Source organism: Sinohyriopsis cumingii, chromosome 9, assembly GCF_028554795.1.
Source record: "Sinohyriopsis cumingii isolate HCF-2022 chromosome 9, ASM2855479v2, whole genome shotgun sequence".
Classification (NCBI taxonomy): Eukaryota; Metazoa; Mollusca; class Bivalvia; order Unionida; family Unionidae; genus Sinohyriopsis; species Sinohyriopsis cumingii.
In genome coordinates this window covers 87,154,000-87,167,361 of record NC_142969.1, presented here as the reverse complement: position 1 = coordinate 87,167,361, position 13,362 = coordinate 87,154,000, and the positions used below count along the sequence as shown (strand labels likewise).

The following is a 13,362-nucleotide window of genomic DNA, read 5'->3' as shown; positions in this document are numbered from 1 at the left end:
AAATTATTTATTTTGTAGTTTATCATTATATCATTTATCAGTAATTTATCATTCAAATATTTAAAATATAGTACCATTATACTGACTTCATATTCTATATGATATCCCAGCAATACATGTTAAGCAGATAAGTGCAAATAAAAATGTTTAGAATGTAAAAGCTACTCCAAGCTCAAAGAAGATCTGCAAAAGATGATCTCCAACATATTACCAAACAAAAAGCGAAGTTAACGCAGTTACCTTTTTTATGATGTCTCAAACACCAACGGTACTGTACAGCTACGTCTTCTGAGTTTTACCGTCATCTTGTCTTTCAAACCAGAATTAATTTCTTGAGCTCTTACATAATGAAGAAAATTTTAAATACTATAATTTAAGCAGCTTCTTTACATGACATAAGATAAATTATGGCACAGTGTTATGTCTTTCAGCACGACGCAACTTCACATTTGGACGGCGTGCTGTGTGGGCATCCCTGACACAGCAACTGACATGAATCCTTTATTAGCAGACAATAATTTGGAATAAATCCTCCGCAAATCTAACATTCTCGATTTTTCATAGTTCCACTTTTTCACTGTTGCATTTGTTTGATTGTGCTCATGAAGTTCAATGAATCAAGTTCATCTGCTGTCTGAAATCCCGGTTCAGTTGGTATTTTCTTCCGCGCATGATGCCGTGTAAATACAAGTTACGGTCGACATTCAAAGTGGTTTAGGTTAATTTATTATTTTCCTTTATTAAGGTCATTTGCAGAAAGTGTTTCGCTAGGATGAGATAATTTTAAAAAAAATATATCAAAAATAAAACTTTCTTTTCCAACGCTAATACTGGATATATTTCAATTTGTGATTGATACTATAAATAAATATTTAAAAAAACATTTTAGCCCGTGGCTTCGGCGCGCCACTCGTTTTTGTGGGTTTTTTAAAATGTTGTTGGTGTTGTTTTGGTTTTTGTGTGTGTGTATCACACTAAGAAACATACCAGGTATTAGGCCTAACGTAGGAAAAGAAATTATCCTCTATTTGTTACTATTCTTACTGTAAAATGACGCAAAAGTGATCAAATTGCTATTAAGATTTTGTTTTATATAACACTTACCGCTCGTTTTCCTCGAGATAAAGCAGCCACTTCAAAATGATTATAAAATCTGTGACAGATGAAGAATGTGGTTTAAATAATTCGTAATCGCCTGCCTTAAATACTGTAGGGATTTGCTAATGTATTTCATGGCCCTCGTTTGAATAGATAACAACGATCATGTATATCGACCAAAATTTGTATATTCCTGCCCACGATCATGTATTTTGTATTAAACCGTATATTACACGAGCGCTCTGTGGCGAACTCGGGCGGGGGGGGGGGGGGGCTCTATTATACCCGCTATATCAGTTGAGAAATATATTGAACAGATCAGGCCCCAATACTCTCGCTCTGACAAACATTAAAATAATTATATGCAGAATATCGGTATGTCTCCCTCTTGCCGAAAATGTCAGCACCATATATATTTTGCAAGTAATGTAATGGGTATAGTAACACACACACGCACACACAAACACACTTTTTTTGGGGGGGGGGGCGCCGGAAATATGCCCCCCCCATTTCCAAAAAATTAAAAAGTATTTTATGTTTGTGTCTTTCCCCCTCAGATGTGTTGTATGTTTTATTTAAAACAAAATTTTATATAAAAAAATTTAGTTTGTAGATATTTTGATGGGGTATTTATGTTTCCATAGTGTTATCTAAAGGGTTGTTCGTCCGAGTCTGGTTTCCCTCACCTTGCTCGAAGTTCCTTCCCTTGAAATATTTTGTGACCTTTGCTATATGTCGCCTAGGTCTCAGTGTTTGCTATATGTAATGGTGCTATATTGTATGTATGCTATATTTTCTTTATGTTTGAGACAGCAAGTATAGATCAACTATCTTTCCCAGTTGTATTTCTTCCTTTATGATGTTATATTGTATCTTTTAATTTGTTTTATGGTTTTCTAATTTTGACGATGGAATGGTGTACTATTTAGATTTTGTTTTAAAAAAAATAATTTCTCATTTTATTATTCGAGTGATAATATGATCGTTCCTCATAATAGGTTTTAAAGATGTTGATAGGTAGGTTACGCTCGATCCAAGGTTCACGCTTCTTTATTCTTTATATGTTTCTCCTGGGTCGCGTTAGGCTTCCTTCATTTAGTTTATCTGATTATGCTTTATTGAAAGATCCAAACGTATGTATGAGACCACATTATTGTGCAGTGGTCAACCATGCAGTGCGGGAGCTGTATGGATTTTAAGATATAGAAGAAGTTAGTAGGGTTTTAAACTAAGTGTTATACAGTATGTATTTGTGTCTCTGTTTTGTCTGTTTATGTTCTACATGGCGTGTTTTCAAAGACTTTTGATGGGCCTGTCCACTTCGCTTAGCGCCATGTGACTTAGCCCCATGATGTCATCGCTATTTACTTCCCCCTTATATTTTCCCTGTATCCCTTACTATATATGTCTTTAAAAAAATTTTTTATAGAAAGAAAAAAAAAATAAATTACAAAATTCTTTTATTGTTTTCTTTCTTCCTTTCTTCCCTTTTCTCTTTTAAAAAAAAAGTTATATGGGTTTCTTTGAAATATTTGAAATATAATTTGAAATTTTCTTTAAAATATGGCTGTTGTGGGGTGCGAGGAGGGGGTATGGGTATGGCATCAGCTCGCAATTGCGCTACGCGACCCTTCGGTCTGTCATACCTATTCCTCTCTCCCCCAATTCCAACATAAATTGCGTTATATCAGCCTGACGGTAAGTATCTGTTCGTCGTAAGACGTACTGAGTTCGTATTGTGGTTAATATTCTTATTTTTACGGCGTATCCTATTTAAAAATCTGTATCACCTGTTCACAGGATATCATCGTAGTTACTATATAGTCTATACATTTTTAGAACGATTTTGTTTTCGTAGTCTACATCTATGAATAAAATGTTATTTTTGTTATACTTATATTTTTTTTGCAAATTTCCATTATTAACTTTATCCTATCATGTTTAGTTTTTTCACATTGGGCAATCGTATGTAGTTTGGTGAAGTTCGCTGTTTTACATAAAGGGCATTTCGGCATTATCCTGAGCATACGACGTTTGATTGCTTCTTCGTCTGTTAGCCAGGTGTTGTGCAGGTATTTAAAAAATTATACTTTGTGTTTGACAGATCTTATTTTCACCAATTTTTCCAAGTGTTTGTCCAATTTACCCCCCAGTTGTCCTGCTCTAATCTACATTTTATATTTTTGGTTACCTCCTCTCTAATCCAAGCGTCACTTTTACTTATTTCTATTTTCCATAAATCTGTTTTGTCTCTATATTTTAAAATTAGTTCTCTTATATATTTAAATTTGCGTGGCACTTCAATTTTTTATATTAATTTGTTATTTTTGTATATCTCTGGTCGGTTTCTCAAGGTGAAGCCGAACCAGTAGATGTACAGTGCTTCCCACGCTGTAGCCGGGTCTGATTGCAATTTTTTAATCTATTGATTATGTTAGTTAATTATAGTAGTAGGGGGCTCGGCAACCCCAAGCCCCCTTTACTTTTGGCCCTATATAATGTCTCTTTTTTTACATAATGCATTTTATGATTCCATATATAATCTATTATTTCCTTGTCTGTTTTGTTTAAAATAGTATTATCCGTATATATGGATTTAATTATGTAGTTAATATTTGAGTATAAATAAGTCTTGGCCACTTGGGCCCGCTCCATGATACGTAATGGCGCCATGGCCAGATTTTCATATTTTCTCTTATTTTGTTGATAATATGTTCATAGTTTTCTACAGCTTCTTTTCTTTTTTACCAAAGTAAACCCTTAGAGCCTTTACCGTGTCTCTCAGTAGGTGTGTGTGTGTGTGTTGGGGGGGGGGGGGCAATCCAGGGTGGTTGCCCCTCCAGTTAACTATTTTTAAGATTTCGTGCTTGTTGTGGTTTATTTTGGAACCCGACGCTTTACCAAATTTTTCAAATTCTTCTACTAGATGCATATAGCATTTCCCCTCTCTTATAAAGTTGGTGCAATCATATGCATGTTAGAGCATTTTTTATTCTTTTTTAGGTTTGGTATTTGTATGCCTTGCATTCAGGGGCGGATTAAGGCTCACTGGTGCCCTAAGCACTGACAAATCTTGGTGACCCCCTCCTTTCAACGTACACCTGGGAAGATAACCCTAGGGTGTACCATGATCAAGAAACAGAACATTATGATCAATTGGCACTAGTTTTATCAATTTGTTTTTACAAATCTTCATTCGCTTTTTTTTTTCTTTTCACCCTTTTCTCAACTTTGTGGTGCCTCCTTTGGCCCTGGTGCCCTAAGCAAGTGCTTAGTCTGCCTAATGGTTAATACGCCCCTGCTTGTATTTCTGGGTTGTTTCTTATCGTGTGACTTAGGATTTCTATTGCCATTACGTATTGTAGCATTGATAGTGGACATCCTTGTCTCACTGATCGTTTTATTTCAAATTATTTCGTGCATTTCCCGTTTAATTGTACACATGAAATTATCCCAGTTTGTAGGATTTTGGTCCATTTCAGAAACTGGGTCTGAAACCAAATTTTTTAAAAACATTCTTTATATAGTTTTGTTCAAATCGGTCGAAAGCTTTCTCCTGGTCGAAGAGTACCATAACACTCATCATACATGTTTCATTTATGTAGTTAATTATAGTTTTAATGTTTAAAATTTTGTTTTGTATATCCCTCCCCCACAAGTTTGATTTACAATAATTATTTTGTTTATCCTACCCGTTACTCTATTTGTTAAAATACTACTTAAAATCTTATAGTCCGTGTTTAAAAGTGATATGGGCCTCCAGTTTTTAATCTCGTCTCTATCCCCTTTCCCTTTGTATATAAGTGTGATAACTCCCTCCCTCATAGATTTAGTCATTTTATTTTTACTTAAAAATATATTGTTATACAAAGCGTTTAAGATCGGGGTCAGTTCACCGTGGAACTTTTGATAGAATTCCACGGTGAGTCCATCGTTCCCTGGCGATTGTTGTGAGTGTAGATATACTTTTTGTGATTTCTTCATCTGAGATGACGTCATCACATTGGTCTCTATGTTCTGTTGATGTCATCTCACAGTCGACATTTTTTAAGTAGCTGTCGATTGTGCTGAAGTATATGTTCTGTGTGGTGTATAGTTCTTTATAATATTGGGAAATATTATTTAGGATATCTTCTTTTACAGTATGGGTTACATTGTTTATTTTGATTTTGTTTAAAATTGTATCACCCCCTTTTCTAAATTCTTCTCGTTTATATAAGTTTTTTGCCTTGTTGTAGATCTCTATAAATTTTCCCGCCCTTATTATTCCCCCCTGATTTTCGTCTTCTTCAACGATTATAATTTTGTCTGTCAATCGTTTTTTTTCTCCATCGTCGTTTGTTGTTTTGCTTAGTTCAAATTTGAGTTCGTGTTTGTCTTTTTTCTGTTTTTCCGCCCTCTATTTGAGTACTGAATATATATTCTTTTCATTATGTTTTTCAAAAACATCCCAATCAATTATTATATTAATATTTTCTTCATTTTTGAAGGTTTCAATTTCTTTTTTTATTTTATTATTTGGCCCATATTTTTCTATTATTTTTTTTTTCATTTTTAGGTCAATAGTGAACATGAAATGGTCTGATAGTTTTTGGTTGGTTATTGCAGCATTAATATATATTAATGGATCATAAAAATTCCCGTAAAATTTATAAAACCTGCTAGACTGGTTTTATTTATAGTTAAAGGTAAATTCTCTTCTTAAAATGTTCAGTTTACTATGAATGTCATGTAAATTGTGTTTGTTTAATAAATTTACCATTTCAGTTCGGTATATTTTGTCACTTGTTAGGTCAGCCGTTCTGTCAATTTCGTCCCCTACCCAGTTGAAATCTTCCCCTATGATTAGATTTTCCATCGAATATTGTTGTAGGTAGGTATGTAAGTTTTCTTTAAAATTAGTTTCTTATTTTTATTAGCTGGCATGTACACATTTATAATATGGCAATTCAACATTTTAACATGTAGCAACCGTCCCTTAAAAAAATTCCCCCACCTCAAACCTTTACTAGCTTACTGCCTGTTTTATTAAAAAATATTATTGTTGCAACCCACTCTAATATCATTGTTTGTAAAATTGTTGCATATCTTTATTGCGTTAAGTTTGTCTTCTACTAAAATTTTGAATTCTGGCTTAATTCCATAGTGTGTTTCTTGTATCATTATTATCTCAAAGTTTGTTTCTTTGGCTATTTTGTCTGCTTTCGCTTTGTATATCCCCTTGCTGTTGATATTAGCGATCCGGAAGTTTGTTTCTTCCATTTTTGCTTTACTCCCAGGTGCCGCATCACTTTTAAATATAATTTAATTGTATATATTTCAGTTAAAGTTATTATATTTACACACACACCAGCACGCTCGACAAAGAGCGCTTGAGTAATATACAGTTTGATACATCCTACATGGTAGTGGGCAGGAATATATATATAGGTCGCTATCCTTCTGGACCGAAGTAGTAATATTGTTCCAATGTTACCACTCGACGTCCTCGATTTGTGCTTCATCGTATTTGCAGTCTATACACTTAAAGTTACAATGGAAAAGTGTACATGAACATATTTATACCATAGACAGAGCCTTGAAGTACTACTTATTTCGGTTTAGAAATGTAAATTAAAAAAAAAAAAAAAAAAAAAATTATAAAAATGAAATAAAAACCCGGCTTGTGATAGTTCATTTCGATACATTTGCACAAGAGCATTTGACGTTCATTTTGATGTCAATATTATTTATATCGACTAAGTGCGATTTGTTTTCAAAGTTACTTTATTGCTGGTAGTGCTTCTGTTTTCAAGTTCGATATATAATAAAACCATGGAGCAGTAGTAATAAAACAAATCATGAACAGCAACCATCATCATCATCATCGGGATTATTATTATCGTATATGTTGGTCACAGCTATGATCATTAATAAAAAGCGGTTGAAATATGAACAAGATTCCATCTCTTTAAATAGCAAATACCCTAGTAAAGTGTGTGTGTGTGGAATTTTTTACTTAGCTTTAAAAAAATGCAATCATATCGCTACCATGTCTGCATTGTGACAGTTTATAATGATGTGTAGCAATGTGGCATCATGCCACAAACATACAGCATTTTGTCCCACCCAATCCCATTATCCTGACACCTGTCCGACCAATCCGAACACTAACCTCTTAATGATGGGCGCCAAAAGAGGCAGCTGCTAGTGCCATTTTTACAAGTCTTTAGTATGATTCGGCCGGGGTTTAAATCCGCGACCTCTCGCATCCAAGGCGGACGCTCTGTAGAGACACTGCACCACCGGAGCGATCGCTTAACAAAGAATGTACGATATTGGTTCCTGTTGTTCTTGACAACTCGACCTGGAGACCTACCTGAGGGAAAATGAAGGCGCATTATAAGGTTATAATATACGAATCCAGAATTTTTTTGATAATTATAATTTTCAAGAAAGTTAGTGCCTGTTAGAATTTGACAAAGTGTGCTTGCAGTAGCGTACTAAGGGGAGGGGGAGTTTACAACATACTTCGATGCTGACACTACTGATTTCAAGCATAAAATTAAAGCTAAACAACAGCATAACATGTTAATATATTTTATTAAGTACGTCTTCATTTGTCTTACCGTGCGCCAAATGCCTTCCTACACGAACATGTTCCACATAGGTAAATAAGTTGTACCAATCGTAAACGACCACCGATTTCGACATATTTGATATCAATTTATAGGTTTCTCATCAGTTTAAATGGATCTATGCCACACACACACACACACACACACACAATAAAAAAATATGGCGAAAATGAATAATAAAAAGTTGCTATTTGTGACTCATTGTCGCTTGCGACTTTACCGATCTTCGTATCCTTGATGCTTCCATCCTTGCCGTTTAGGATGGTAGCACATAATTGGATGCTAATACTATAGATTTGAAACATATAATTAAAGCTGTATAACAGTAAATAATATGTGTATGTATCTTATTAAGTAAGTCTTCATATATATGTTCGTGCGCCCAATGCCTTCCTATACGAACGGTTTCGATATAAACGAATAAGTTATACCAATAGTAAACAAACACCAATTTTGACAAATTTCATATTATTATATAGGTTTCTCATCAGTCTAACTCTATCTGTGCCAATAGACACGTGTTAACATGCAAAATACAAAAAAGTGTACTTTTACTGAATATTGGGTTCGACTTTACTGATCTTCATATCCTTGCTACGTTCATACAGCGTTCCCGTTCTGCGATGGTCGCACATACTTCCATGCTAATACTATAGATCTGAAGCATAGAATTAAAGCTGTACATAATTATAAAATATGTGTATGTATTTTATTAAGCACGTCTTTATCTGCCTTTCCGTGTGCCTACATCTGACCTATACGAACGTTTTCCATATGGGCGAATAAGTCATACCAATCGCAAACAAAGAACGATTTTAATACGTTTGATATCAGTTGACAAGTTTTTCATGAGTCTAAATAGATCTGTGCCAATATAAATGGGTGAAAATGCAAAATAGAAAAGTTAATATTTTTCACTCAGTATCGCTTGCAACGTTACCGATCATCGATTCCTTGCTACGTCCATCTGCCATTCCCGTTTTGCGATCGTATCACATTTTTACGATGCTAATTCTATAAATCTGAAACATATAATAAAAGCTGCACAACGGTAAATAATATGTGTGTATGCATCTTATGAAGTACGTCTTGATTTGTACGTCCTTGCGTTTAGTGCCTTCCTAACCAAATATTTTCCATATAGGTGAATAAGTCATACCAATCGCAAACAACCAGCGATGTTGACAAGTTTGATATCAATTGATACGTTTCTCATGAGACTAAGTCGATCTCTGCCAACAGACATGTGTGAAAAAGCAAAATAAAAAAGACTGTTCTTTTTACTGAATATCGCGTGCAAAATTACCGATCTTCATATCCTTTGCTACGTGAAACTACCATTGCCGTTTTGCGATTGTACCACATATTTCGATGCTAATACTATAAATTTGAAGAATATAAATAAAGCTGTACATCAGTAAATATTATGTGCGTGAATCTTATTAAGTACGTCTTCATTTGTCTGACTTTTCTCCTAATGTCTTCTATACGATCGTTTAACAAACAGGTGAATAAGTCATTACAATAGTAAATAAACCCCGATTTAGAGAAATTTGATATCAATTGATAGGTTTCTCATCAGTCTAAATCGATCTGTGCCAACAGAAATGTGTGAAAATGTAAAATAAAATAGTTTGTATGTTTGACTCGATATCGGTTGCGACTTTAACGATCTTCATATCCTTGATACGTGCCTCTGCCATTGCAGTTTGCCACGGTACCACATATTTCAATTTTAATATTATAGATCTCAAACATATAAGGAAAGCTATACAACAATATATAATATGTGTATGCATCTTATAAAGTGCATCTTTATGTGTCTGTATGTCCGCCCAATGTCTTTCTCAAAGAACTTTTTCATACAGGCAAAAAAGTCATAATAATAGTTTTAAAACTCCGATGTTGACAAATCTGATATCAATTGATAGGTTTCGCATCAGTCTAAATCGATTTGTGCCATAGAAATGTGTGAAAATGCAAAATAAAAAAGTTGGTATTTTTTACTGTTTCGATTTAGACCTTGCCGATCTATATCCTTGATACTTGCTCTACTATTGCCGTTTGCCACGGTACCACATACTTCAACGCTAATACTATAAATTTGAAGCATATAAGGAAAGCTATACAACAGTATATAATACGTGTATCCATCTTATTAAGTAAGTCTTCATGTGTCTGTCCGTGAGCCCAATGCCTTCCTCAAAGAGTATTTTTCATATAGGCAAAAAAGTCATACCAATCATAAACAAACACCGATGTTGACAAATTTGATATCAATTGATAGGTTTCTCTTTAGTCCAAATGGATCTGTGCCAATATAAATGTGTGAAAATGCAAAGTAAAAAGGTTGATATTTTTCACTCGGTGTCACTTGCGACATTACCTATCATCATATCCTACCTACGTGCCCTCTACCCTTGCCGCATTGCGATGGTACCATATAATTCGATGATAAGCATTTGTCTGTTTTGTGCGCCTAGCATTTTACAACACGAACGTTTACCTTAGAGGCGAATAAGTCATACCAATCGTAAGCAAACAAAGATTTTGACAAATTTGATATTAATTGATAGGTTTCTCATCAGTCTAAATCGATCTTATGCCTATAGAAATGTGTGAAAATGCAACCTAGAAAAGTAGGTATATTTTACCCCGTATCCTTTGCGACGTTACCAATCTTCATAAACTGGATACGTACCTCTATCCTTGATCTTTTGCGAAGGCATCGCATACTTCGATGTTTATACCAATGATTTGAAGCATATAATTAAAGCAATACAACAGTAAATATTATGTGTATCTTATTAAGTACGTCTTCATGTGTCTGTCCGTGCGCCAAGATCCGAACGATACATTGTCCATATGGGCGAATAAGTCCTGCCGATCATAAACAACCACGGATGGTGAAAAATTTAATATCAATTAATATTTTGTCCATCAGTCTAAATCGATATTTGCCAATTGAAATGTGTAAAATTGCAAACTAAAAAATTGGTATATGTTTATTCGATATCGATTTCGACTTTGCCTGTCTTCGTGTCCTTGCTACGTGCTTCCACCCTTCCCGTTTTGCGATGATAGCGCATGCTTGGATGATAATACTATAGATTTGAAGCATATAATGAAAGCTGTACAACAGTAAATAATATGTGTGTATGTTTCTTGTTAAGTAAGTCTTCATTTGTCTCTCCGTGCGCACAGTGCCTTCCTATCCGAACGTTTTCCATATAGGCGAATAAGTCATAGCAATCGCAAACAACCAGCGATGTTGACAAGTTTGATATCAATTGATAGGTTTCTCATGAGACTAAGTCGATCTGCCAATAGACATGTGTGAAAATGCAAAATCAATCGTTTTGTTCTTTTTACTGAATATTGGATGCGACATTACCGATCTTCATATCCTTGGTACGTGAATCTACCATTGCCGTTTTGCGATCGTACCACATATTTCGTTGCTAATACTATATATTTGAAGCATGTAATTACAGCTGTACAACAGTAAATAATATGTGCATGTATCTTATTAAGTACGTCTTCATTTGTCTGTCCTTTCGCCCTCTCTTCCTATACGATCGTTTTCCATATAGGTGAATAAGTCATAACAATAGTAAATAAACCCGGATTTAGACAAATCTGATATCAGTTGATATTTTCTCATCAGTCTAAATCGATTTGTGCCAACATAAATGTGCGAAAATGCAAAATAAAAAAGTTTATATTCTTGGCTCGGTATCGGTTGCGACTTAACCATCTTCATATCCTTGATACGTCCATCAACCATTGCCGTTTGCCACGGTACCACCTACTTCAATGTTAATAGTATAGATTTGAAGCATATAGGGAAAGCTATACAACAGTATATAATATGTGTATGCATCTTATAAAGTACATCTTTATGTGTCTGTATGTCAGCTCAATGTCTTTCTCAATGTGCGTTGTCCATATAAGCAAATAAGTTACAACATTAGTAATTTTTTTAAAAACGCGATTTAGACGAATTTGATATCAATTGATAAGTTTCTCATCAATCTAAATTGATCTGTGAAATATATAAATGTGTGAAAATGCAAGTAAAAAAGTTGATATTTTTTACTCGGTGTCGCTTGCGATATTACGGATCATCAACGGATCATCATATTCTACCTACGTGCCTCTACCCTTGCCGCTTTGAGATGGTACCATATAGTTCGATGATAATCATTTGAATGTTAGTGCTCCTAGATCTTTACAACACGAACGTTTATCTTAGAGTCGAATAAGTCATACCAATCGTAAGCACACAAAGATTTTGACAAATCTGGTATTATTTGATAGGTTTCTCATCAGTCTAAATTGATCTATGCCTACAGAAATGTGTGAAAATGCAACCTAGAAAAGTTAATATATTTTGCCCATTATCCTTTGCGACTTTACTATTACCAATCTTATATTCTTGTTACGTGCCTCTACCATTGATGTTTTGCGATGGTATCACATATCTCGATGCTGATACTAATGATATGAAGCATATACTTAAGCAATAAAACAGTAAAAGTTATGTGTATGTATCTTAAGTACATCTTCATTTCTCTGTCCGTGCGCCTATATCCTTGCAACATGATCGTTTTCTATAAGGCTAAATATGTCATGTTAATCGTAAAAAAACCCCAAAGATTTGGACATATTTGATATCCATTTATTGGTTTCTCATTAGTCTAAAACGACCCGTGTCAATATAAATGTGTGAAAATGCTACCTTGAAAGTTGCCTTTTTTGTCTCGGTATTGCTTGAGACTTACCGATCTTCATATCTTTGCCACCCGCTTCTACCCTTGCCGTTTTTTGATGGTTTGTATATAATCAAATAAGTCATGCCAATTGTAAAGAACCACCGATGTTAACACATTTGATATCAATTTATAGGTTTCTCATCCTCCAAATCTTTCTGTTTTTAAGAAACGTTTTTCTAATTCAACTAACGGGTCATCACGCTAAAATTATGCTACTGACAAATGTCATCTTAATATCCTACATACTAAACTTAGATAAGCAGGTAGTCTCCTGAATTCCGACCTTTACATGGTGAATTTAGTTAACTCTTTCACGTGTGCATGTGCTTATGATAATGAAGAAGTTGAGCACTTTGTCTATTGCCCCTTACCTAATGCCAAAGATCCCAGCTCTTTCGCTCTACCTTTCAACACACTTCTTGGTTAAGTCTAGATTTATCATTGAAAAGTGACGTGACTACCCAGCTACAATAAGATGTCTTTCTGCTTGTGTGATGACCCGTTAGTTAAATTAGAGAAACGTTTCTTAAAAATAGAAAGATTTGGAGGATTTCGGATAGCATCAGGGAGAGAGTTCTAAAGACGAATCGTATATGGTAAAAGGTCGTGTGAAAATATAAAGTTTGGTAGAGATTGGTGTGATACTTTGAGAGTAACGTAGACGATAATTAGATGCCTCATATCTCCTTTGTGGAAGAAGTTCGCTTAAATAGTTAGGTACTTGAGTATTTATAATCGAATACATAATGCATAATCTCTTCCTTTTCCTTCGTTGTGCAAACCAAACAGTTTCCGCATAAAGAGACTATCTAGAAGAATTAATGGGTATAGATCTGGAACGATCCGTGCATCTTCCATCTGATTTTCCCCCC

General features: G+C 34.6%; 1 long non-coding RNA gene across 1 annotated transcript in view; it reads right to left on the bottom strand.

The window, feature by feature from the left end:
- LOC149792179 (uncharacterized) overlaps positions 1-7,816 on the bottom strand; it is a 33,169-nt gene extending 25,353 nt beyond the window's left edge. Inside the window, exons 1-2 of the long non-coding RNA XR_016423504.1 lie at positions 7,253-7,816; positions 241-339 (exon numbers count right to left, since the gene is read on the bottom strand). This is a non-coding gene — a long non-coding RNA (uncharacterized LOC149792179). The remainder of the gene's footprint in view (positions 1-240; positions 340-7,252) is intronic.
- Between the last annotated feature and the right edge of the window lie 5,546 nt (positions 7,817-13,362).